The following is a 27,734-nucleotide window of genomic DNA, read 5'->3' as shown; positions in this document are numbered from 1 at the left end:
TAGGGACCACAACATGGAGAAGGCACAGCTACATATGGATCTTCCTATGATTTGGCTGATCAATATATTCTTTTTTTCCCTCTTTTTTTAAATTTAAATTTTAGTTAATATAGAGTGCAATATTGGTTTCTGGAGCAGAATTCCGTATTTCATCCCTTACTTACAACACCCAGTGCTCATCACAAGTGCCGTCTCTAATACCCATCATTCATCTAGCCCACCTACCCCCCCAACTCCCTCCATCAACCCTCAGTTTATTCTTATTGTTTAGAGTCTTTTTTTTTTAAAGATTCCATTTATTTATTCATCACACACACACACAAACAGAGAGAGAGAGAGAGAGAGAGAGAGGCAGTGATATAAGCAGAGAGAAAAGCAGGCTCCATGCAGGGAGCCTGATGTGGGACTTGATCCCAGGACTCCAGGATCATGCCCTGAGCTGAAGGCAGATGCTCAACCGCTGAGCCACCCAGGCATTCCTGTTTACAGTCTTTTATGGCTTGTTTCTTCTCTCCTTCTTTTCTTTTCCCCTCTTCCTATAGTTCATCTGTTTTCTTTCTTAGATTCCACGTATGAATGAGATCTATTGTATTTATCTTTTTCTGACTGACTTATTTCACCTAGCATAATACACTCTAGCTTCATCCATGTCTTTGCAAATGGCAAGGTTTCATTTTTTCATGGCTGAGTAGTATTTCATCTTCTTTATCTGCATTTTCTTTATTCATTCATCAGTTGGTGAACAGTTAGGCTCTCTCCATAGTTTGGCTATTGTGGATAATGCTGCTCTAAGCATCTAAGTAAGTGCATGTACCCCTTCAATTGCATGTACCCCTTCAATTCTGTATCTTTATATCCTTTGGGTAAATACCTAGTAGTGCAACTGCTGGATCGTAAGGTTCTTCTATTTTTAACTTCTTGAGGAAGCTCCAAAATGTTCTCTGGAGCGGCCACACTGGAGTTTGCATTCCCACCAAGAGTGCAAGAGGGTTCCCCTTTCTCCAAATCCTTGCTAACACCTGTTGTTCCATGTGTTGTTAATTTTACCCATTCTGACAGGTATGAGGTGGTATCTCATCCTGGTTTTGATTTGTATTTTCCTGATGATGAGTGATGTTGCACATCTTTTCATGTGTCTGTCAGCCATCTGGATGTCTTCCTTGGAAAATTATCCATGTTTTCTGCTCATTTTTAAACTGGATTGTGTTTTGGGTGTTGAGTTTGGTAAGTTCTTTACAAATTTTCAATACTAATCCTTTATCGGATATGTCATTTACAAATATCTTCTCCCATTCCATAGGTTGCCTTTTAGTTCTGTTGACTCTTTCCTTCACTGTGCAGAAGATTTTTCTCTTGATGAAGTCTCAATAGTTCTTTTTTGCTTTTGTTTCCCTTGCTTCCGGCAATGTGTCTAATTAGAAGTTGCTGCGGCCAAGGTAAAGGATTTTTCCACCTGTTTTCCTCTAGGATTTTGATGGTTTCCTGTCTCACGTTGAGGTCTTTCATCCATTTTTATTTTTTTATTTTTAAGATTTTATATATTTATTCATGAGACACACACATACAGAGAGAGAGTGAGAGAGAGAGAGAGAGAGAGAGAGAGGCAGAGACACAGGCAGAGGGAGAAGCAGGCTCCATGCAGGGAGCCCGATGTGGGACTCGATCCCGGGTCTCCAGGATCACACCCTGGGCTGAAGACAGCGCTAAACCGCTAAGCCACCGGGGCTGCCTCATCCATTTTTAATTTATTTTTGTGTATGGTGTAAGAAAGTAGTCCAGTTTCATTTCCTATATGATGTTGTCTAGTTTTCCCAACACCATTTGTTGAAGAGACTGTTTTTTTTTTCTATTGGATATTCTTTCCTGCTTTGCTGAAGATTAATTGACCATAATTGACCCCCATTAATTATGGACCCATTTTTGGGTTCTCTACTATGTTCTCTTGATCTATGTGTCTGTTTTTATACCAGTGCCATACTGTCTTAATGATTATAGTTTTGTAACATACCTTGAAATCTGGAATTGTGATGCCTCCAGTTTTGTTTTTCTTTTTCAGGATTGCTTTGGCTATTTGGGGTCTCTGGTGGTTACATACAAATTTTAGGATCATTTGTTCCAGCCCTGTGAAAATACTGGAATAACATTAAATGTGTAGATTGCTTTGGGTAGTATAGACATTTTAACAATTTTTGTTCTTCCAACCCATGAGCATAGAATGCTTTTCCATTTCTTTGTGTCCTCTTCAATTTATTTCATAAGTGTTCCATAGTTCTCAGAGTACAGATCTTTTACCTCTTTAGTTAGGTTTATTCCTAGGTATCTTATTGTTTTTGGTGCAATTGCAAATGGGATAAATTCCTTGATTTCTTTTTCTGCTGCTTCATTATTGGTATATGGAAATGCAAAAGATTTCTCCACATTGATTTTATATCCTGTGACTTTGCTGAATTCATGTATGAGTTATAACAATATATTCTTTTTTAAAAAAGATTTATTTATTGAGAGAGAGAGAGCACAAGGGGGGAGGGCAAAGGGAGAGGGAGAGAGAAGCTCAAGTAGACTTCGTGCTGAATGTGAGCCGGATGAGGGGCTCAATTCCATGACTCTGAAATCAAGACCGGAGCCAAAACTAAGCGTTAGATGTTAACTGACTATGCCACCCAGGTACTCCTCTAGCAATACATTCTTGATTCACCAAGCCAGTAAATCCTTTTCTCCCCTCAAGCTGTATAGATTGGGATTTTGCTACTTGGAACCAAAAAGTAATTGACCAGTAAAATATAGATTCCTTTCAGTTTCATGTGGGCTAGAAATAGAAGCCAACCAATCTTTTTATTTCACTTCTGGAACACCTCCCAACTTCTGTGTGTCCTGGAATCTTCACTTCCTATGTATCTACTACATTACCAGAGTAACCATCCTAAATACCTCTTCTTTGAAAAAACATTTCCTGGTTCACACATTGCCTTCCTTACCACCGCCAGGCTGTAATCAACTACTCCCTCTTTATGCCCATTCACATGCCACATGCAAAACTTTGGAGACTAACTTTTTTACCTATCTCTTCCTTAGACTGTAATGCCCTCCAGGACAGACACCATGTCTTATTCATCTGTGACACTTCTGTTCCTAGTGCATAGCCTGAAATATTGTAGTGTCCAGTGATTATTTGTGCCCCTTAGCCTGTCTCTGTGTAGAGTTGATATGGTCCTTATCAGTCTCCTTGACTTTCTGAAGAGGATGTCAATCCAACTTCCACCTCAGCAGACTATCTGGACTTCATGGTTATGGTCCAATTATATCTCTGCTCCTAAACCTTCATAGAATTTTCTTTTTTTTTTAATTCTATATTGCTGAAATGCTGAATTGCCTTGAGTATAGAAATGAACCAAAGATAAATTCATTGCTGAATTTAGCGTGGGAATGACATTGAAGATGATATTCACAGTAAGATAGAGGAGAAAACTTTCTCTTTAGCCTAAATATCTAGACAACTGGTATGTATTTTTTTAATAATAAATGTATTTTTTATTGGTGTTCAATTTGCCAACATACAGAATAACACCCAGTGCTCATCCCGTCAAGTGCCCCCCTCAGTGCCCGTCACCCAGTCACCCCCACCCCCTGCCCTCCTCCCCTTCCACCACCCCTAGTTCGTTTCCCAGAGTTAGGAGTCTTCATGTTCTGTCTCCCTTTCTGATATTTCCTACCCATTTCTTCTCCCTTCCCTTCTATTCCCTTTCACTATTATTTATATTCCCCAAATGAATGAGACCATATAATGTTTGTCCTTCTCCGATTGACTTATTTCACTCAGCATAATACCCTCCAGTTCCATCCACGTTGAAGCAAATGGTGGGTATTTGTCATTTCTAATGGCTGAATAATATTCCATTGTATACATAAACCACATCTTCTTTATCCATTCATCTTTCTATGGAAACCGAGGCTCCTTCCACAGTACTGGTATGTATTTGTTTTGTGGACACTACATGTTATCAATCATGCTTCCTTCTTTTAGCCAAATGGAGGAAAGCTCTAGCAAATTTCTGGCACACTTCTAGCAAATGGAAAGGTCTTTGTGGCATGTGTTTTATGTCCTCATCTTACTCTAGTTTTGATCATGCTTTTCTACCCTAACTTTGTATTTATCTTCATTTCCTCAGCTTCTTTTTTAAAGAAAAATATTTTATTCCATATTTCAATAACCACAATTATTTCCTGATGGGAGTATCTACCTTTTTTTTTTTTTTGGAATATCTACCTTTTAGGCAATGCACAACTTCCTCAAATCTTGGCATCAATCATTTTGGCAATAGCCACCATCATTTCCCTTTCCACAATGATTTTAATACAATTTAAAAAAATATTTTATTTATTTATTCATGAGAGACACAGAGAGAGAGTGAGGCCGAGACACAGGCAGAGGGAGAAGCAGGGTCCATGCAGGGAGCCTGATGTGGGACTCGATCCCAGGTTTCCAGGATCACGCCCTGGGCTGAAGGCGGAGCTAAACCGCTGAACCACCCAGACTGCCCTTCATACAGTTTTTTAAAAAAGAGATTGAGGGCAGCCTGGGTGGCTCAGCGGTTTAGCGCTGTCTTTGGCCCAGGACATGATCCTGGAGACCTGGGGTCGAGTCCCACATCAGGCTCCCTGCATGCTTCTCCCTCTGTCTCTCCGTTTCTCATGAATAAATAAATAAAATCTATTAAAAAAAAAAGAGATTGAATCCACTCTTTATTCCCCTGAGTAAAATTTTAATAATAATTTTTACTTTAAAATAGTTTTAATTTACAGAAAATTTGCAAATGCAAGGCAGTACAGAGAGTTCCAGGGGGAATATTTTTTCCCATGGTTAGATTGGGGTTACTGGTGTTGTGGAAGAAGGTCACAACAGTGAAGTGTCATTCTCATTGCACCTTATCAAGGGTGCATGCTATTTTTTTTTTAAGATTTTATTTATTTACTCATGAGAGACACAGAAAGAGAGGCAGAAACATAGGCAGAAGGAGAAGCAGGCTCCATGCAGGGAGCCTGACGCAGGACTCGATCCCGGGACTCCAGGACCATGCCCTGGGCCAAAGGCAAGTGCTAAACCACTGAGCCACCCAGGGATCCCCAAGGGTGCATGCTATTAACTTCACTTACCACTGATAATGTTAACCTTGATCACCTGGCTGAGGTAGTGTTTTCCAGGTTTCTACATATGAGCACTGTCATGATAGTCTTATAGTTGAGGAGATAGGCTATTCCCAGAAATTGGTTGCTATACAACCAATTGTTATACAAGCAGGATCTGGGGATGTGAGACAGTACTCAATATTCTCTCCCAAGGATGTCATGAAAAACACAGGGAAATACAAATCAAAACCACCTCACACCAGTGAGAATGGGGAAAATTAACAAGGCAGGAAACCACAAATGTTGGAGAAGATGTGGAAAAAGGCTAACACTCCTGCACTGTTGGTGGGAATGTGAACTGGTACAGCCACTCTGGAAAACTGTGTGGAGGTTCCTCAAAGAGTTAAAAATAGATCTGCCCTACGACCCAACAATTGCACTGCTGGGGATTTACCCCAAAGATACAGATGCAATGAAATGCCGGGATACCTGCACCCCGATGTTTCTAGCAGCAATGTTCACTATAGCCAAACTGTGGAAGGAGCCTCGGTGTCCATCGAAAGATGAATGGATAAAGAAGATGTGGTTTATGTATACAATGGAATATTACTCAGCCATTAGAAATGACAAATACCCACCATTTGCTTCGACGTGGATGGAACCGGAGGGTATTATGCTGAGTGAAATAAGTCAATCGGAGAAGGACAAACATTATATGGTCTCATTCATTTGGGGAATATAAATAATAGTGAAAGGGAATAGAAGGGAAGGGAGAAGAAATGGGTAGGAAATATCAGAAAGGGAGACAGAACATGAAGACTCCTAACTCTGGGAAACGAACTAGGGGTGGTGGAAGGGGAGGAGGGCGGGGGGTGGGGGTGACTGGGTGACGGGCACTGAGGGGGGCACTTGACGGGATGAGCACTGGGTGTTATTCTGTATGTTGGCAAATTGAACACCAATAAAAAATACATTTATTATTAAAAAAAATTATGAACAACAACAACAAAAAGATGTGGTCTATGTATACAATGGAATATTACTCAGCCATTAGAAACGACAAATACCCACCATTTGCTTCGACATGGATGGAACTGGAGGGTATTATGCTGAGTGAAATGCGGGGGGGTGGGGGTGACTGGGTGACGGGCACTGAGGGGGGCACTTGACGGGATGAGCACTGGGTGTTATGTCATATGTTGGCAAATTGAACACCAATAAAAAATAAATTTATATAAAAAAAGAAAAACAACCACTAATTCTCGGACAATAAACTCCTGAATTCCACTTTGCAGATATTTTCTCTCTCCTTAGTGCTTTCATCCAAAATTTGAGGCACAGTCATCCAGCCATAGTACTTGGGATTCTCCCCTCCACAAGGGGGTATTTTATGCTTTCTTACTTGGTTACACAAGTGTCCTACCAGGGCCTTTAACTTAAGCTAGGAAGGCAAGATAACAACCCACCACAGTTAAATTGCCACTAGCTGTCTAATGGTTCCTTTAGAAAGGCTAAAATTTCTTCCAGTGATGACAATCGCCAGGGACCTTGTTATGCAAAAGACCTCAGGGACTCTATGGACACACAGTTTGGACCATTAGCTGTGCCTTTAGGGAACGTACTTCATCCAGGGCAAGTGAGATGGTAATTATAATCCAGGATAGGTTTTAAGGGGGAAATTGCAAATTATATCAGAATAGATAATCTACACTTAACCCTTTTGGTAAACTGCTTGGAACAGAGGCTGGGAATGTTGAATCACTCCTTACGGTTGTAGAAGCACAACAATCCACACGTTAGGAGTCTAAAAATCCTCAGAGATCTGTTTTGCATGGAAACTGTTCACATGGTAATAACAGCTATCCTTTATATGTTTACAGCACTTTATAATTTTCCTGGGATCTCATATGCTATTATTTCAGGTAATCCTCACAAAAATCCCATGAAGTAGGCTCTACTAGTACTACTTTATAAATGAGGAAACCAAAACTCTGAGTTGCCTCAGGCCATGTATTTTAATGCTTGATTCTTTTTCTTTGTTATTGTCATCAATTGTCAGCACAATGAGTTGGTGCTCTTATAACCTGTAATGATGACTAATGAATTTTTTGACTAATAAATTTTTAATGTAAGATTATAAACTGAAATATATAATTATATATATTTATACACACACACACATACACACCCTTATGATTATTTAGGACACATTTATTCCTCAAATATTTACTCATTAATATATTTTGTACCAGACTCTGTGCAGGGTCTTGGGCATACACAACTTACAGATTCACACAGCTCCTAATTATTAGAATAAAAGAAATGAATTGGGATTGTTATTGCCTTTGTCACCCTTGGATGAGATGGCACATACATTAAACCATAGCTGATCTTGAGCTGCAGTATTTTCTATGCAAAGATACCAGTTAAAGTAAAAAATGGTGTTACCATTTACTTTAAACTCTGGAGCCTTCTGGCCTGAGTGGATAATTGCCCTAGGGAGAGTAATTTCTTCAGGGGTTCCTAAGGGGATGAAAGGAACCTTAGATGCCAGATGTAATGATCAAAATATTGACTCCGTTTCTTTCTCTTTTTTTTTTTTTTTTTTTTTTCGTTTCTTTCTCTAGTCCAGAGGGCTGGGCACCAGGTGCAGCCAGAAGAAGAAAGAGCTATTGTTTCCTATGAAGGGAAATGAAAACCAGTATTTAAGAGTTAAGCCAAATTAATGACCTGCATTTCAGGGCCTCAGACAGTGTAGGTTACATTATTACACATATTGCTTCACACTTTACCCTAAATGTTGAAGCAATAGGGAGATTTTTGGCTTGCTGTTTTTCCCCTTTATTCAGATGGATGCTCAGATCATGAGAAATAAGAAGAGAATACCAGCACAATTAAGTAAGTGCCTTTGGAGCCATGCCATTATTCCCCCTTACCCCATTGGAATATAAGCTTCATGAAAGAAGGGATTTGGGGCTGTTCTGTTCACTATTCTATCTCTAGCACTTGTATAATGCTTGGCACACAGTAGCTTTCCCAGTATTTGTTGACTGAATTCATATATTTCTACCACAGAAACATTAATGTGGGTAGGCTCTTTTTCGGGAGACTTTTTTTTTCTGGGGGGGGGGAGACTTTCTTTTTGTCCTTGCTTGGCTCACATACACATTTTCCTTCCAAGAGAGTGTTTGTGGTCTGAATGTGGCTGTTTTTTGATCTTCCATTTACCAACTGCTTTGTCAGTTTGAATAACTGATTATACTGAAAACATATTTGAAGAATGTTTTCCACTAATGGACTTGGAGTTTTTAATTTTCTTTTTTTTAAATAATTTTATTTATTTATTTATGATAGTCACACACACACAGAGAGAGAGAGAGAGAGAGAGAGGCAGAGACATAGGCAGAGGGAGAAGCAGGCTCCATGCACCGGGAACCCGATGTGGGCCCGGGTCTCCAGAATCACGCCCTGGGCCAAAGGCAAACGCTAAACCGCTGCGCCACCCAGGGATCCCGAGTTTTTAATTTTCAATATACTTATTAGCAACATGCACATACATACACATATACACACATGTATACACACATACATATGCTCTTTGTAGGCATGTATCTTACATAAGAAGAACAAATGAATTGTCCTCCCTAGTAAAACTAGTAATTTATCCTCTCTAGTAAAACTCAGAGAGGATCGAGTTGAGACCAAAACTATGCTATGCTGTATATCAAATAATCACCCAGATCTCAGTGGTGTATAGAACAAAGGTTTGCTAATTTTTTGCTCTTGCTACTTGCCTATCATGGGTCTTTTGTGACCTGGCTGATGGAAAAACCATTATTTGAAGGGTTGCCAGTAGGTGTAGAAAACGAGCAATTATTTGTTCTAGTTAAGAAATGATAGACATCATTCCCATTCATTGGCCAGAACTTGTCACTTGGCCAGAGTGCATATTCTCTCATTACTTGGGGGGTGGGTAGCTGGATAATGACTAACATAGTTGTCCTTTTACCAGAATATGTTAGATTCATTCTATTTCTGGAAGTCTTTCATAATATAATTCAAGAGAACTTTCCTAGAGGAGCAGTACTCTAATTAAAAAAAGAAGACTGATCATTTTGTAACCTTAGCAAACTGGAATTCACATACAGAAGAGTGGTAACAATCATAGACTTTTTGGAATCAGAGAGAACTGAGTTCAGATTTCAGCTCTGCCACTTAGTGGCTGTGTGGTGTTATGTAAAACACTAAATCTCTCCAAATTAGTATTATCATCTCAAAAATACTTAATAGATATGATGAAATTATTCTGAAGATAAAATGAAATTCTGTACAGAAGTGCTGAGCACACAATGTCTGACACATCTTCAGATTCAGTACATGTTAGCTAGCTTGAAAGATGGAATGTCTTGATACTTTTTATTAAAGATTTTATTTATTTATCTATTTGAAATAGAGAGTGAGAGGGAGCATGAGCAGGGGAGGGATGGCAGAGAGAGAGAGAGAGGCAAGCTCCCCACTGAGCAGGGAGTCCAATGAGGGGCTCAATCCCAGGACCCTGGAGCATGACCTGAGTCCAAGGCAGATGCTTAACCATCTGAACCAGCCAGGGGCACCCCTGGAATGTCTTGATATTTTATGACTTGGTGCCTCTTGGGCTAAGTTTTCTTGGCAGACAATGCTTTTATGTTCTCAAGAGGTCAGGCAATTAAGATTGCTCACATTTCTCTGTGGAGAATGTTCTTTGAAATGATTCTCCAGCTTTCTGTTTAAATATCACTAATTTTCTTTGTTCACCCACACTGTTTGACACATATTATCCTTATTTCAGACTCTCTGAAAGTCTTAATATTTTAAAGTCTGAACTTTGGATATCTATCAGAATCTCCAGGGTGTTTTTTTCAAAGCACCTATGTCTGAGTTCCACCTCAGACCAATTAAATCGGTTTCTTTGAGAGAGTGGACCCAGTCATTTATGTTTTTAGAAAGGATCTCTAGTGAGTCTAATGAGCAGAGAGGATTGAGAACCACTGCTCCTCATATCCTTGCTCTTGCCCACCTCTCCAGCCTCACCTACTACCACTTTTCTCTCCCTTGCCCACCATGCTCCAGCCGTCCGTTTTGTTCACTGAACGTATAAAGTTGTTCTACTCAGGGCCTTTGCATTCACTGTTCCCTTAACTTGGAATGCAGCAACTCAAATTTTCATATAACCAATTCTTGTTCATCAGGGATCAACTCACATGTCACATTTTCAGAGTGTCACATGCCTTTATTTTCCTTCCTGGAATTTGAGCTTTTGCTAATTTTTTAAAAAGATTTTATTTATTAATTCATGAAAGACACAGAGAAAGAGGCATAGGGAGAAGCAGACTCCATGCTTCTCCCTATGCCCGACGTGGGACTTGATCCCAGGTCTCCAGGGTCACACCCTGGACCAAAGGCGGCTCTAAACTGCTGAGCCACCCAGGCTGCCTGAGCTATTGCTAATTTATTTGCTTGTTCAATGCCTATTTCCTCACTATTATATGAGATCTACAAAGGTAGAGCCTTTATCTAATTTATTCACTATTATATACTCAGGGCTTAGAACAGTATTTGTTCTACGGTACTTACCTAAAGATTTGTTGAATAAATTATTATTGTCTGCCATTCACTGACATCATTGTATGACATCATTTTAACAATCATTTCTTATGATATATTCACAAAAACAGTCATTTCCTTATAAGCAAGACTTGCAGCTTCTGTATGTCTCATGTCTCTTTACACAATTCATATTGTTTAACAATTTGTTATAGGGAGAAAGGAGAAGAAACACTGGATAAATAACCATTGTTACTGTGATCATCATACACTATGGCCTTTGCCCTATCTAGTTTCCCTTTGCCTCTACTTCTTTTCTCTTATGGGTTACCATTATTCTGAAGGTTTCTTGGGCTGGAAAGCGTTGAGGTTTCTTCTCCTTAAACTCCTCTCTCTGGTGATAATTAAGAAGAAGAAAATGTATGGGATTTGAAGTCGGAGATTTGAGTTTGAATTCTGTCTCAGCAGCTCATCAGGGAAAACCACTTAACCTCCTTGAGCCTATTAATGAAGTCAGGACACTAATAGCTCATATCTTAAAAAAAAAAAAAAAAACAGGGATCCCTGGGTGGCGCAGCGGTTTGGCGTCTGCCTTTGGCCCAGAGCGCGATCCTGGAGACCCGGGATCGAATCCCACATCGGGCTCCCTGCATGGAGCCTGCTTCTCCCTCTGCCTATGTCTCTGCCTCTCTCTCTCTCTGTGTGACTATCATGAATAAATAAATAAAATCTTAAAAAAAAAAAAAAAAAAAAAAACCCTGTAAAAATAAATTGAGAGGGGTACCTGGTTGGCTCAGCGGGTTAAGTGTCTTTTTTTGGCTCATGATCTCAGGGTTCTGGGATTGAGCCCAGTGTTGGGCTCCCTGCTTAGCAGGGAATCTGCTTCTCCCTTTTCCTCTGCCCCTCCCCCTGCTCCTGCTCTCTCTCTCTCTCAAATAAATAGATAAGATCTAGGGGCGCCTGGGTGGTTCAGATGGTTAAGCATCTGCCTTTGGCTCAGGTCATGATCTCCGAGTCCTGGGATGGAGCCCCATGTCAGGCTTCCTGCTGAGTGTGGGGAGTCTACTTCTCCCTCTCCCTCTGCTTCTCCTCCCTGCTTATGCGTGTGTTCTCTTTCTCTCTCAAATGAATAAATAAAATCTTAAAAAAATAGATAAAATCTTTTTAAAAATGAGAAGCTGTAGGTAAAATTACCTTGTATTTTGTGGCAATTGAGCAAATACATTTAAAAAGTATTTACCACTCAAATGCCACTTAGATTTGCCATTTTCTTTCTGTTCTTCTTGCTATTGTATAAGAATGGGAGAAGGGACCTCCTTCTCAGTCTCCCTACGTCCATCCTTCCCTCCTCTGGGCCATAAACATACTCTAGCCAAGCCTCTTACTGGGGCAACCATGTTCATTGTATTTCTGCCCTTCTTGGGAAACTGGTAGCTCCTTTGCCTGCCATTACCAGACTCCTCTGTTTCTCAATTCCCTTAAAGTGTCATTCTTGCTTCCTCATGGTTCCCAGTATATGATCACTGCACTGACTTAGAAATGACTGAGGCTTTTTGAGACAAATCACCTGAATAAATGAATGGTTGGGATTCTGATGAAATAATGAAATAATGTCACTGCTTTTATACAGGTAGTTCTGTAAGAATCTCCCTCTTAGTCAAGCAAGTGCAGATACTCTTTGCCTTCTACTTCATCTCACTCAGGCTCAACTTTCTTATCTCTAAAATAAGGCTAATCACAATGCACATAGGAGTTGTGCAGAGTGAGTAACAAAATATACCTGAAACCTTTGTGAAAACATCCTTATAGTTTCAGAGCCTGGTAGTCACCTCCTTCTTTCCCTTTGTACCTGCCACATTACCTAGGTGGTTATAGATACCTGTTTACTAAAGAGAACATTCAGCTGTCTTAGATCTTGCCCTTTGCTTCTGAGGGTGGAAATTGTGTTTCGAGTGAGGAGTAAGTTTGTCCACTCTTAGCCTGGCCATTTAGAAGTTATCTAACCTTATATAGCCTTAGTTATAACTTATTATAACTTAGAAGTTAAGGTATAAGCTGTCCAAGGCCACACTACTAAATTAGTATCACACTGGTGAAGTCTTCAGTCTTCTGAAGCTAAATTCTGATCTCTTCTACTGAACCATCCTACTCTTCTAAAATATTGTATAAAATGTATGCATTTTATTTTCATGTTTTAGGAAGCTGTTCATGCTCTCTCATTGCACAGTTTTCTCTTGGATTAGTTGGTGTTGAAGGAAGTAGAGGTAGAAGACACCATAGAGTTCCAGATCCTTTAGCTTACAGAAGAGAAGGAAATAATAATCTATTTACCTCGAGAGGTTGTGAAATCAAAGGAAAAAGTCACCTGCTCCCACATTTCAATTGCAGTTAAGAGTTACTGACTTTCCTGAGACAGACATTTCTAGGCAGATCAGACTTTCTCTGTATTGATATACAAGTTGAAGGAAGTCTTTATTGTAAGATTAAGCCCCAATTCCTTCCATTGTAGCAGCCTGGCCAAAGCGTTCAGTTGTTGGTGGGGTCAATCCCAAGGTTCCATCTGGCATCATAGTGGCAGGTCCTGGAGGAGCTGGGGTACCAGCTGGCACTGGAGCAGGGGGCATGGCACCTCTATTGTTTATGCCCATAGCACCTCCCATAGCCATCTGCCCCATCCGTATCTCCTGTTCTCTCGCATCAGGGAATGTTCCCTTGAATCATTCCTGCTGTCGCCGCATCATTTCTTCCTGTTGCCGCCGCATCTCTTCCTCTCGGCGCCTGCGCTCCTCCTCTTGCCTGAGCTCCAGTTGCTTTCGTTTTTGCACTTCTTGGTTATGCAGCTCTTCCATCTTCCTAAGTTCTTCTTGACTCCTCATCAAATCCTGTCTCATTAGCATGACCTGGTGCTCATGGCGAGCAGCCTCCATCTCCATCTCCAGCTTCTCACGAGCTTCCTTGATGTTGCCGTCCACTTGGTCCTGCTGCTGCTTCTCCATCTCAATCAGTGCCTTCCAGCGCATGGCATACTCATACTCAAAGGAGCCAGGCTGTGCAAATCTGGGTGGCTGCTCTCGCTCCTTGTGAAATTGCTGATTCTTTATAACCAGTTTCTCTGGAAGTCCCTCTTCATCATCCAACTGGTCCATGGGCTCCACAGTCACAGGCTGAGGAAATGTGGTTAGCAGGAAAGAGCCTTCACTGCACCTGTCCAGAGCTTTCCGAGCAGCTGGCTTCCCTGAGAATTCAACAATGCCTTTTCCTGAGGGCCTTCCTCGATCATCCACGATGACTACAGCCCTCTCCACCTGGCCAAACACGGAAAAGCTTCCTCCAGCAGTTCATTGGAAACATACTGAGGAAGGTTTCGGACTTTAAGGGATGTACTATGGCAGGCAAAACGCACACGCAGCTGCTTTCCACGAAGTGGCATGTTGTCCAATTCTACTTTGGCAATCTCCGCTAAGGTTCGTGTTTCCAAGAGGATAAAGCCAAAGCCCTTATCCTTATGAATGAAGACTTCACCTGGTTTCCCGTATTTCTCAAATAGTTTCTTCATCTCCTCTTCAGTGATATCAGGAGGAAGATTGCCCACAAAGAGCCGGCTACATTGGGTGAAGGTCTTCTCTCCTGGTTTCCTAAAATTCTTCAGGTCAATAGTCAAGCCTTCATTTTGGCTGCTGGCTTGTTGCCCATTTGCAGGTATTGGTGGCGGTGGTGGCTGCTACTGTTGCTGCTGGTGGTGCTGCTGGTGGTGATGCTGATGATGCTTCCTTGGAGTATGGTTTTGCTTCTCAAGTTAAAGGTTTAATTGCTCTGCATTTTTGCACCCTGCTACCTACTATTCTTTCCTCAGAGTAACGGCGACGCTACACGGCCTCTACCGTCCCCTAAATGCGCAAATCTTGATTGAATTTTGGATTTAGAAAAGCTAACAAAAATTTTTAAAAATATTTATTTATTCATGAGACATACAGAGAGAGAGAGAGGCAGAGACACAGGCAGAGGAAAAAGCAGGCTCCCATCAGGGAGCCTGATGCAGGACTTAGTCCCAGGACCCTGGGATCACAACCTGAGCCAAGGCAGACACTTAACTACTGAGCCACCCAGGTGCCCCGATAAGCTAACACATTTTGAGTAGAAAGAGAAAAATACAAATATGGACTAGATATTAGATAATATTAAAGAATTATTATTATTTAAATATTTTATTTATTTATTTGAGAGAGAGAATAAGAGAGAAAGCCCAAGTTGGGGGGAGGGAGAAAGCAGACTCTCTGCTGAGCAGAGATCCCCAGTGACGGGCGTGATCCCAGGACCCTGAGATAATGACCTGAGCCAAAGCCAGATGATTAACTGACTGAGCCACTCAGTTACCCCCTAAAGAATTATTTTTAATTTTATTTGTAATGTAATGACACTGATGATTAAAGAGTCCTTATTCTTAGGGGTGATGTGCTGAAATATTTAAGGAGAAAGTGTCTCATCAGAAATGTACAAATCACAAATGACTCATCACAAATGTACAAGTACAAAGTAAATGAGCCAAGGTGTTGATATTAAGTTAATATAGGTGGAAGGTATGCAGGTTTATTGTGTATTTTAGCCTTTTTTTAGATTTGATTTTACAAAATTAAAAGTTGAGACAAAAGTACTAGGAAAGTCATAGGGTATAATTATGACATCATTATTAATAGTAACAATGAAAATTCTTTAGGGGCACCTGGGTGGCTGAGCAACTTGCCTTTGGCTCAGGTCATGATCCCAGGGTCCTGGGATTGAGTCCTGCATCAGGCTCACCCTAGGAAGCCTGCTTCTCTCTCTGCCTATGTCTCTACCTCTCTCTGTGTGTCTCTCATGAATAAATAAATTAACTTAAAAATAGTAACAATGAAAGTTCTTTAAAAATAGGGGAAATTTCCCTTACCATGTGTGGACAGTAGGCAGAGGCAGGTTGGTTGAATTTTATACAGATTGCAGTATTTCCTTCTCCCCCTAGAGGCAGGATATTTGAGATTTCATTTACAATCTAAAATTGGATAAATATTAAGGAAATTTTTCCTATAAACAATTTGTGCTGCTCTGAAAACACCACAAGATGTAAACTCAAGGCTTATTACTCCCATTCATGGTTTCAGGAAACTGCTTGGTTGGTGTACCTAGAGCCTGAATAGTCTAAGAGGCCTCGTGGTGCAGTGGTCAGTGAGAGGGTGCCACAGTTGGAAGGACCTGGGTTTGAATCTTCATTCTGTGCCATTTTCAGACCTTAAGACCTGGTTGTAAAAGTGCCTACTACATAGCTTTGTTTGGAGGATGAAATGAGGATGAGATATGCCTGCTAGTCCAAAGCATAAGAAATCGAGGGCTTCCAGGGAAAGCCTTTCAAACCAGGATACCTAATTATCCATCCAATGTATTACAAAAGAATGTAAAGAAAGCTTTACAGCAGAGATTTGGCAGTTTTTGGCAGTGTGGGAGGTAGTGGTGTATTTTCCTAGTAAGGATTAGAGGGCATGTTAGGAGTAAATAGAACTAGAATAGAAATGGAATGAAAACAGAGTTTTTTTTGTTTATTTGTTTGCTTTTAAGCTGAGTGGCTTCATTATTGACCTAAACAAAGGCATGACCATGAAGCAATGTGACAGAAGTTAAAAAGTACGCTGAGTCTTGGCTCTCTCATGTTTTGGTTACATTTTAGAATAAATGGTTAGAGACACAACCAATTCCAAGTTATTACCTTGGAAAGCTGTCTTCATACTTATTCTAGATTTATTATCCTTGTAGTGTATTTTGGAATTTTTTTTTGTAGGAACCACCAGCCCTAATGGCCAGAAAGTCTTCCTTCACAAGTAGTAAATCTTCATCCCTTGAAAGCAAACTTTTATTTTTGGAGGAAAAAAAAGGAGGCAAATCTAATAAATTAGATGAATAGAGAATATATTTTTTAAATAAGATTCTATTGTAAGTGGAATTATTTTCTGTTTCATTTTTTTTTTGTTTTTTTTGTTTTTTTTTTTTTTTTTTTTTTAAAAAGACACATTTATTCAGCGTCATGATCAGACTATTACATTTAGCAATCAACAGCATGGGTGCAAAAAAAAAAATCTACATTAAAACCCTTTGTTGGAATGCTTTACACTTTCCACAGAACAGAAACTAAAATAACCTGTTATACAATTAGTCACAAATACAGTCCTCGAGTTTTTTGCCCATACACATGAGTATTGTCTAAAACATGTCTTCTTTGTAGCAGCTAGGCCCTGCCACCACTGTGCTTGGCTGAGTTCACAAATCTGTTGTAACCTGTAGCTTCCCTGTCACTTCTCTGGCTCTCCTCTCCTGCTAAGCTTTGTTTCCTGGCAGTAATTAAAACCTTCTGCCACTGCCATAGCTGCTGCTGCTGCTGGAACCGCCATAGCCACCTTGGTTTCGTGGTTTGGCAAAGTATTGGCCTCCACCACCATAGGGGCCAGAGCTTCTGCCTCCAAAATTTCCTCCTTTCATGGGTCCAAAATTTGAGGATTGATTGTTGTAATTGCCAAAATCGTTATAGCTTCCGCCACCTCCAAAGTTGCTTCCGTCATTACCAAATCCGTTATAGCCATCCCCACTGCCACCATATCCACCACCACCTCGACTGCCACCGAAGCCACCTCGACCACTGAAGTTCCCTCCACGACCAAAGTTGTCATTCCCACCAAAACCACCTCCACGACCACCACCAAAGTTTCCAGAACCACTTCGGCCTCTTTGGCTGGACGAAGCACTAGCCATCTCTTGCTTCGATAGGGCTTTCCTTACTTCCCAGTTGTGGCCATTCACAGGATGGGATTTTTGAATGACAATCTTGTCTACAGAGTCGTGGTCATCAAAGGTCACAAAAGCGAAACCTCTCTTTTTGCCACTGCCTCGGTCAGTCATGATCTCAATCACTTCGATTTTCCCATACTGTTCAAAATAATCTCTTAGATGATGTTCTTCAGTGTCTTCTTTAATGCCACCGACAAAAATCTTTTTCACAGTTAAGTGGGCACCGGGTCTTTGAGAATCTTCTCGGGAGACAGCCCTCTGGTTCCACGACTCTTCCGTCCACCTTGTGCGGCCGGGCGTTCGTGGCCGCGTCCACCTCCTCCACGGGGGCCTACGTGACCAACCCAAAGCCTCTGGAGCGCTTGGTGTTGGGGTCTCTCATTACCACACAGTCCGTAAGCGTCCCCCATTGCTCAAAATGGCTCCTCAGACTCTCATCGGTCGTTTCGAAGCTCAAACCTCCGATGAAGAGCTTCCGCAGCTGCTCGGGCTCTTTGGGAGACTCTGACTTAGACATGACGGCGGTGGGAGGGGAGACTTTAACGATGCTTACTCGGCGGCGTCCAGGGGCAGAAAGGAGTAATCTAACGAACGTATCTGTCTGTTTCATTTTTGGATTGTTCATTGCTAATATATAGAAATAGATTGTATATAGATTTTGGTGAATTGATTTATTAGTTCTAAAGGTGTGTGTGTGGGGGGGTGGGTTCTATATACAAGATCATGTCATCTGTGCATAGACATAGTTTTCCTCCTTCCTTTCTAATTTGGATGCTTTTGATGTATTTTTTTCACTAAATTACTAGATAAAACCTCTGTGTTAAATAAAAATGGCAAGAGCAAACATCTTTCTGAGTGCTGATCTTAGGGGGAAACTTTCAGTCTTCCATTATGAAGTGTGATGTCAGCCGTGGGTTTTTGGTAGATGCCTTTTATCAGGTTGGGGACGTTCCCTTATATTCCAAGGTTGTTAATGGTTTTTCCCATCAAGTGTTGGATTTTATCAAATGCTTCTTCTGTGTCTACTGAGATAATCATGTGATTTTTTTTCTCCCTTTATTCTACTAGAAGGTATATTATTGTGATTAATTTTCATATGTTGAACCAACCTTGTATTGGCAGAATAATTTCATTTGGTCACAGTGTACAATCCACTTACATGTTGCTGGTTAGGTTTGCTAGTATTTTGTTGAGACTTCTGACATCTTTTTATACAGTTTGTCGTTTTCTTCTCTTGTGATGTCTTTGGTTGTTGGTATCAGGTTAATCTTGCCTCAGACGATGACTTCATTCTATGGCTTTATTTTGAGGCCAGTCCTCAAAAATCCTTGTCTCAGGTGTTCTGGAAGAGTTTGTGAAAGTCTGATGTTAATTCTTCTTTAAACAGTGGGTAGAATTTGCCAGAGAAGCCTTCTAGGCTTGGGCTTTTCTTTGTGGTAGGTTTTCTGATTTCCAGTATATCTCTTTATTGGATGTCAGTCTCAGATTTTTAATTACATCTTGAGTCTCTGTTGGAAGTTGTGTTTTACTAAGAATTTTCTATTTCATCTAGGTTACCTAACTTTTTGATACAGTTTTGATACATGGTTGTTCATGGTATTTCCCTATAATCTGTTTTGTTTCTCTATGTGGTCAGTAATGACCTGCATTTTATTCCTGACTCTAATAATTTGAGTCATCCTATTTAAAATTTAGTCAACTTTGTTAATCTTTTCAGGAAATAACTTTTGTTCAGTTGATTTTTTTTCTTTTATTCTCCTCTCCCCTGCTTTTTTTTTTTTTTTGAAGGTTTTACTCATTTATTCATGAGAGAGTCACAGAGAGAGAGAGAGAGAGAGAGGCAGAGACATAGGCAGAGAGAGAAGCAGGCTCCCTGTAGGGAGTCCAATGCAGGACTCGATCCCAGGACTCGATCCCAGGATCACGCCCTGGGCTGAAGGCAGACACTCAACTGCTGAGCCACCCAGATGTCCCTTTTTTCTCCCTTTGTACTCTAGTTGATATTCCTTATTTTTTTCATTTTCTATTACATTTATTTCCTACTGTGAATTTTATAATTTCCTTCCTTATGCTTGCTTTGGGTTTAGTTTGTTCTTTTCTCCCCATTTTTTAAAAAATGAAAGTTTAGGCTATTGATATGAGATCTTTCATGGTTTTTTGAATGGAGGCATTTACAACCATGATTTTCTCTCTCAGCACTGCTTTCGTGTTGTACCATAAGTTTTGGCATATTGTATTTTGTTTTCATTCATCTCAAGGTATTTTCAAATTTCTCTTGTAATTTCTTCTTCAACCCATTGACCATTTAGTAGTGTGTGTTCATGATGATTTTCCATATTTGTAAATTTTTCAAATTTCTTTATGCTGTGGATTTCTAGTTTTATTCCATTGTGATTAGAGAATATGCTTTTTATTATTTCAATCTTTTCAAATTTATTGAGAGTTGCTTCCTAGCCTAACATATGGTCTGTCTTGGAGAGTGGTTTTTTTTTTTTTTTTTTTTTTTTTTTTGTGCACTTGTGGAAAATGCGTGTTCTGCTGTTGTGGGATAGAGTGTTCTATAGGTCTCTTCATTCTAGTTGATAAAATAAATTGTCAACTTTTCATATGTTTTATGTCAACATAGTTTATCTATTTCCTTGTTTATCTTTTGTCTAGGAATTCTATTGATGATTAAAAGTGGGACATAGAAATCTCCAATGGGGGAATATATTTTTGAATACAAAAATAAGCTTTAAAGGAACGAGGCTGCTTTTTTTGGTGACCCTTTCCTAAAGAATTATCCTAAAATATTTTTAAGCAGAGACAATACTGTTAAAACAAAGCTATAGTCCCTCAGGATGGCTTATTTGCAGTGGAAGTGTAAATGTTGACCTACCTTCTTATAGAATTCTTTCCTGATTCTCTAGGCGAAAGGAGTTTCTTTTCCTTCTGAACTCCTTAGCAATTTATCTAGGACTTTCCTGATTGCATTAAATTGCTCTTTCATTGATCTCATCTCCCTTAGGCGTGTTTCAGCCTCTCTGAGGGTAAGAATATTGTTTCATTCACCTTTATAACACCAGCATCTAGGTCAGTGATTTTCATTCTCTAGACTTTTGATGACATTTCTGAATAAATGTTAAGAAGAAACATATCAGGGGTGCCTGGGTGGCTCAGTCAGTTATGTGCCCAACTCAATTTTGACTCAAGTCATGATCTCAGGGTTGTGAGATTGAGCTCTGTGTTGGGGCATGGAGCCTGCTTAAGATTCTCTCTCTCCTTCTTCATCTGCCCCCTCCCCTATGACTCATACTCTCTCACTTGCTCTCTCTCTCTCTCTCTAAAAAAACCTCCCAAACAACATATCATTGCTATTTGCCCAAATAGTGGTTTAAAAAATGTATTATTTTACGGGGCACCTGGGTGCCTCAGTCAGTTAAACGTCTGCCATCAGCTCAGCACATGAGATTGAGCTTCAAGTCACACTCCCTACTCAGTGGAGGGTCTGCCTCTCTCTCTGCCCCTCCCTTCCACTCGTTCATGTGTGCTCTCTCGCTCTCTCTCAAATAAATAAATAAAATATTTTTAAAATGTATTATTTTACATGTGGTTAAGACTATGAACTATGGAGCTGGGGTTAAGATGGCAGCATGGAAGGGTCCTGAACTTACCTCCTCACACAGCTACAATAATTCTATAGCTACAAATGGAACAATATATGTTCCATACAATGTATGTTCCATACATCGTTCCTCTGAAAAGAACCTGAAAACTAGCTGAACAGTGTCTTCACAACAAAGGATAAAAGAATCACATGGAGATAGGTCAGATAAGCAGGGACATGGTCTCACAAGAAACTCTACCATGGATGTGGTGAGCTACAGTCAGGAGGATCTCAATACAGAAGATGTCCCTGAAGAATGAGGGGTTTATGAACCACATCAGGTACCCCAAATCTTGGAATATATTCTAGAAAGAAGAGCCTCTGAAGCATCTGGCTTTATAAAAAGTAAGGCTTACTCCCTGAAGAACCAGAGGGCTTTAGGAAAAGAAAATCTGCTCTAAATGAGCTCACATACAGATGCACACTCATTTGGGACTCTATGGTCTTGGACAGGGCTGCACAGAGCAGAAAGCCTGAGGGCGTGGGGAGAGACATAGAAAGAGACTGTCAGGGAGAGAGACACTGAGAGAGTGGTGGGGGGATGGGGCAAATTCTAGAAAGTGGGAGGAAGAAAGAGAAGGAGATGGGGTAGGGAGAAGAAGAGGTAAGGAGGAATTACAAGGAGGAATGGAGGCTCCTGGTCCAGGGGTGTAGAGGGGGAACCATGGACGAGGATGGAGGGGTCTATGAAGGGGATCTGAGTGTTGGGACCAGTGGAGGCAGGAATTCTGGGCATCAGATTCCCTGAGTCCACTGCCCCCACCTTCCTGGGGCTGAGCTTTGCAGAGGTCATTTCACTTGGGAAGATGGGAGCACCTCCTTTGCATGGATTTGTGGGGCCCAGCCTCAGGATCTGTCATAGAGAGAGATGGCTTGGCTGGAGCAGAGCGCCCTCTCTGCCTCCAGCTGAGGGGCCAGGACCTTGAGCATTGCCGGGATTCCCAGGACGGCCAGCAGAGGGCGCGCGCGCGCCACCCCCAGGGAGGGGCAGGGTCTCTGCGTGCGCAGCCACGGCCAGCAGAGGGCGCGCATCGGCTGCGCTGACCCAGGGCGCCTCAGGGCGGGAAGGGCCTGTGCAGCCACAGGAGGATCCAGCCCAGTGCGCTGCAGGTGCCTCAGGACAGAGAGCCAGAGCTGCGTTTCCAGCAGGTTCTGCCGCCCGCGCCGGGGAGACCCTGGGGCCTTTGCAGCTACTTGGCGTCTCCTGAGGGACGAGCGGGACAGAGGCTGCCTTGCCGGGCCGAGTGCTGAGGAGGGGCCTCTGGGGGGCTTCCCCCGGGACACGCTGGTCAGTGAGTGAGCAGCACAATCCCTTGTGTTTTCTGGGCTGTTCCCGTCGTTTGGTCCTCATTTTCCCTGAGGGTGTTTGAACAAGAAGTATTTTACTCAGGGATCCGTGGATTGGGGGGCCCCTCGACGCCACGTCAGAGATGCTGTGGTTGGTTTATTACAGATGCAGGCTTGTTTCTGGGGAGAAATCCTGACCCCAAATCAGAGGAACTGGAGCCACACTCAGCGGCGACGTAAATACAGGAACTGCTGACTCTCAGCTCCTCCGAGAATGGGGAGCTGGGGTCCCACTTTCTGTGTCCTCCTGGAACCGGAGCCTGAGGTGAAAGCACAAACTGCTGTCCACTTAAACATGCTTGTAATACTTTTTCATTGTTTGTTTTTTTCAATGTTGTAGTACTCGGAACAACTGAAAACCTGACAGGTACCTGGTGTCATAAACCTTGCATTATTTAACAGTTAAATATTTACACCTGAAAGAGAATTTGTTATAATTACCCTTTTGTGTCTTCATCATACACTCATCAATAATATCTTTAAAATGTAATCTTCACCTTATCTCCTCTTTCTTTTTTTAAAAAAGATTTTATTTAATTATTTGAGAAACAGAGTGAGCATGAGAAGGGGGGAGGGTCAGAGGGACAGGAGGGCAGCCTCCCTGCTGAGCAAGGACACCCCTCAAGGGTCTCCATTCCAAGACCCCGAGATCATGACCTGAGGCAGGTGCTTAACCGACTGAGCCACCCTAGGTGCCCCAGGTTATCTCCTTTCCAATTGAGATTTGCCATGTTTTATAATTTCTCATGGACTCTTGACAGTCTTTAATAGTTTTAAATTGGTTGCAGTTTACAAAAAGTTCATTCCCAGAATCTTGCTGTGACTCCTTCTGTGCAAGAGTACTTATAAATTTGTAGGAGATTGTACTAAGCATGATTTGTGAATCCCTGTTTGAAGAAAAAGCAGCATTTTAAAATATATTAGAATTCATGCTTATGTCCACTGATTCATGCACTGCCAACTTTTAAAAACTTTTCCTTGGTTGCTTATTTCTAATTCAGATATATTCATATATCTTCCTGAGTTTACATTCATCAGTGTACTTTCTAGATTCCTTTCTGTCACTTGTAAGAAAGAAGACAGACCTTATGATGAGCATGCAGCTTTGTATAACTTCAGGACTTGTTGTTGTAGCTCTTTATTAACTTTTTCACACCCATTCAAAAATATCACCCCACTTGGACAAGTTATAAACCATGTAATGTATTGCATCAATATGATTTCATTTCATGACAGTGTATTTCATTTGATATTTTATGTATATATCTAAAACATGAAACATGTTTTAAAACATGAAAATATCTCCAAAGTTCATTGATTTTGAAAAAAAGCATATATCCTAAGTATGAATTCTTTTAGATTTTAGTTATTTACTTACTTGAGAGAGAGCATGAGAATGAGAGAGCACTAGCAGGGGAAATAGCAGAGGGAGAAGCAGATTCCCCACTGAGCAGGGAGCCCTGGACATGGGATTTGATACCCATACCCTAGGATCATGACCTGAGGTGAAGGGAGATGCTTAACTGACTGAGCCACCCGACACACCCACACCCTAAGTATGAAATTTTAAAGGTTAGCATATTTGAATTCAGAAATGGAGATTATTTGCCTTTTAAGGATATTTGCTGAGAAAGATGCACGTGGACATAATCATTTTGGGGGATGAAATAATGTTTTCTATTCTTTTTTTTAATTTTTTAAAATTTATTTATGATAGTCACATACACAGAGAGAGAGAGAGGCAAAGACATAGGCAGAGGGAGAAGCAGGCTCCATGCACCAGGAGCCCGACGTGGGATTCGATCCGGGGTCTCCAGGATCCTGCCCTGGGCCAAAGGCAGGCGCTAAACCACTGCGCCACTCAGGGATCCCCAATGTTTTCTATTCTTTTACAAACATGCTACAGTTGCTCCATTATTATATATCTGGATATTAGCAATTATTTTTTCTTTTCAAATTTTTATTTAAATTCTACTTAGTTTGGGGCAGCCCCGGTGGCTCAGCGGTTTAGCGCCACCTACAGCTCAGGGTGTGATCCTGGAGACCCAAGATAGAGTCCCACGTCAGGCTCCCTGCATGGAGCCTGCTTCTCCCTCTGCCTGTGTCTCTGCCTCTCTCTCTCCTCTCTGTGTATTCTCATGAATAAATAAATAAAATCTTAAAAAAAATTCTACTTAGTTTACATGCAGTGTGTGGATATGACCACACTTATGACAGTATCTTGTTTTTCCAATTTATCTTTATTTATTTATTTATTTTTAAAGATTTTATTTATTGATTCACGAGAGACAGAGAGAGAGAGAGAGGCAGAGACACAGGCAGAGGGAGAAGCAGGCTCCATGCAGGGAGCCCGATGTGGGACTCGATCCCAGGACGCCCTGGGCTGAAGGCAGGTGCTAAACTGCCAAGCCACCCGAGCTGCCCTCCAATTTATTAATTTCATGAACTAAACATCACTTTTTCTTCTCCATAAGAAAATCAAGAAGCCTATCATTTGTTCTTATGACACAGTTCTTTCTTTTTAAAGGTTTTATTTATTTATTTATTTATTTATTTATTTATTTATTTATTTATTTATTTAAAATATTTTATTTATTTATTCATGAGAAACAGAGAGAGAGAGGCAGAGACTTAGGCAGAGGGAGAAGCAGGCTCCAGGCAGGGAGCCTGATGTGAGACTCGATCTCGGGATTCCGGGATCACTCCCTGAGCGGAAGGCAGACAGATGCGTAACCACTGAGTCACCCAGGCATCCCTACATCTGTTTTACCATCAATAACCAAGGGGAAGCATTTTTCTTTGAATATTCACAATAGTGTTTCGGGTCTAACATAATTTTGTAGTAGTATGACAAATTCTTTTTGAATTTTATTACATAAATGAGACCAGATCTCATCTATTAATACCTATATGATTAGGTGTATAGACATTATAATAGTCTGTAATACTCTAAATTCAGAATCTGGGGCAGCCCAGGTAGCTCAGCGGTTTAGTGCTGCCTTCAGCTGAGGGTGTGGTCCTGGACACCTGGGATCAAATACCACGTCAGGGTCCCTGCATGGAGCCTGCTTCTCCCTCTGCCTGTGTCTATTCCTCTCTCTCTCTCTGTGTCTCTCATGAATAAATAAATAAAATCTTAAAAAAAAATAAAATAAATTCAGAATCTTTCTCATGTTTGGGCTTTCAATATTTCCTTGTGATCCTCTAAGATGTAAATGGTTTATTGCACAAAGCTTAACATCTAAATCATTCCCAAAATATTCTTTCATTTTTAAATCTTTTTCTCACTTGCTGCAATAAATTATGAGTTTGAGTAATTTTTGAACCCCTTTGTTTTAAAGAACATCATGATGAAATATTATATCTTCATTGTAACCAATTCTGTTTCCATTCTGTAATATCAATGAGCCAAAGATGGCCCCTGTGTATCGGTAGGCTGGTACCATTAGCTCACAAGTTTGCTGCTGGTGCCAAACTCAGAATTAGTGTTTACACATCAAATTTTTAAAAACATACTCCTGAAGAGTAGATTTTTTTAGGCATTAACTGCCTGCCTTATATTCACATCCTGTGAAACATTTCCTAATCATAAGTAAGATCAATCAATCAATCAATCAAGATCAACTCTTCAGCTCTAAAAGACCCTAAACTACTGCTGGCCTTCTAAGTCTCTGATCCAGAGAATCCCCAACCAGGCTACAGAAAGACATCACTCAGACACATAAGCAGCCCCAGTATTAGAAAAATTCAATGTCCCCAGTATTGGAAAAATTAATACGGTGATGGACTTCCCCTCTTGGAAACCTGTCAGTGGCCCAAAGAAAGTGGTTGTTGCATGTTATTGCCACTCCATGGTCACATCTTTTTCCTTTACCTTGAAACTCATTGAACTTACTATACATTCTGTCAGTCTTTGAATGTCTTTTTAAATTTGTGAATTTGCTTGTTCTATTATTGCTAAAAATGATGAATGGGAAGAAGATAAAAACAAGATTCCCTAGAACAAGTGAGCCAGCCACAATGAATCACCTGGCCATTTGTACATTTTTAAAAAAGATTTTAAAAAAATTAGTTATGAGAGAGAGAGAAAGAGAGAGAGAGAGAGAGAGAGAGAGAGGCAGAGACACAGGCAGAAGGAGAAGCAGGCTCCGTGCAGGGAGCCCGACGTGGGACTCAATCCCGGGTCTCCAGGATCACACCCCAGGCCGAAGGTGGCACCAAACCACTGGGCCACCAGGGCTGCCCCATTTGTACATTTTTTTTAACAGGTTCAGCCATGGTGTGAAATATCACATGCTGTAAATCCAAATATTTCCCATTATCTAAGATGACCGGCCTTATACAGAGCTAATCAATGACACTCCTTCATGATGACAAAACTACGTGTTTACATAATGTTATATATGTGTTATTGTCTTAACATAAAATATGTGGTACAGATCTCTGTGATTTATATATTATGGTGTATTCAGTTTTCTCTGACATGCATGTTATTATTTAAATAAAACAATTGTAGAACAATAATGGTCAATTATTAGTAATCCTAGTAGAACTAATTATGCAATTATGTGTTAGAAAAAATAAAATAGTTATTGTTAATACACTTTTAATTCAAAATAGGCTTAGATTTACCGAAAAAATGAGCATTTTTTTTTGGTAAATCAAGCAATATTTTCTATGCAGAAAGTATTTGCATTATTTAGATACGTAGGTCTTAAAGAGGCGATACATAACTTCCCACTCTTTGAGATGTGTGTATAGTGATTTCTCCAGAGGAAACGTACCTGAAAGGACCACCTGGATGGTTCAGTGGTTGAGCATCTGCCTTTGGCTCAGGTTGTGATCCCAGGGTCCAGGGGTCGAGCCCTGCATCAGACTCCCCACAGTGAGTCTGATTCTCCTTCTGCCTGTCTCTTCCTCTCTCTCCGTGTCTCTCATGAATAAATAAGTAAAAAATCTTAAAAAAAAAGAAAGGAAACATACCTTATATCTTTTGGACAGAGAAGAAATCTGGCAACACAGCCTTGGCCAGGTGATCAAAGATAAACATCATCTTGAGAGTAAATATACTTGATGTGAAGTGATAAGGATGTTTCGTCACTGTGATCTCCCTCCTACTCCCAAACAAGAAATGCAGTCTAATCATTTGAGAAAAAACATTAGACACAAACTGAGGATCATTCCACAAATTACATGAAGCGTACGCCTCAAAATTTTCCAGGTGGTG

The 27,734-nt window shown here is 40.7% G+C and overlaps 1 protein-coding gene and 1 pseudogene across 4 annotated transcripts in view; both read right to left on the bottom strand.

Annotated features, from left to right (window-relative positions):
* LOC140638541 (acyl-coenzyme A synthetase ACSM4, mitochondrial) overlaps positions 1 to 27,457 on the bottom strand; it is a 55,520-nt gene extending 28,063 nt beyond the window's left edge. For 2 of the 4 annotated variants that reach the window (XM_072836069.1, XM_072836068.1), the window contains exons 1-2: positions 27,292 to 27,457; positions 2,009 to 2,132 (exon numbers count right to left, since the gene is read on the bottom strand). The gene's annotated coding sequence lies outside the window, so the exon portion shown is untranslated. The remainder of the gene's footprint in view (positions 1 to 2,008; positions 2,133 to 27,291) is intronic. The other 2 variants (XM_072836070.1, XM_072836071.1) reach the window with 1 other exon arrangement.
* Positions 13,191 to 22,511, bottom strand: LOC140639188 (non-POU domain-containing octamer-binding protein pseudogene; annotated as a pseudogene).
* Positions 27,458 to 27,734: the final 277 nt, after the last annotated feature.

Source organism: Canis lupus, chromosome 8 (genome assembly GCF_048164855.1).
Source record: "Canis lupus baileyi chromosome 8, mCanLup2.hap1, whole genome shotgun sequence".
Lineage (NCBI taxonomy): Eukaryota > Metazoa > Chordata > Mammalia > Carnivora > Canidae > Canis > Canis lupus.
Note: the sequence above shows the minus strand (reverse complement) of the source record. Positions and strands in the feature narration are given on the sequence as shown.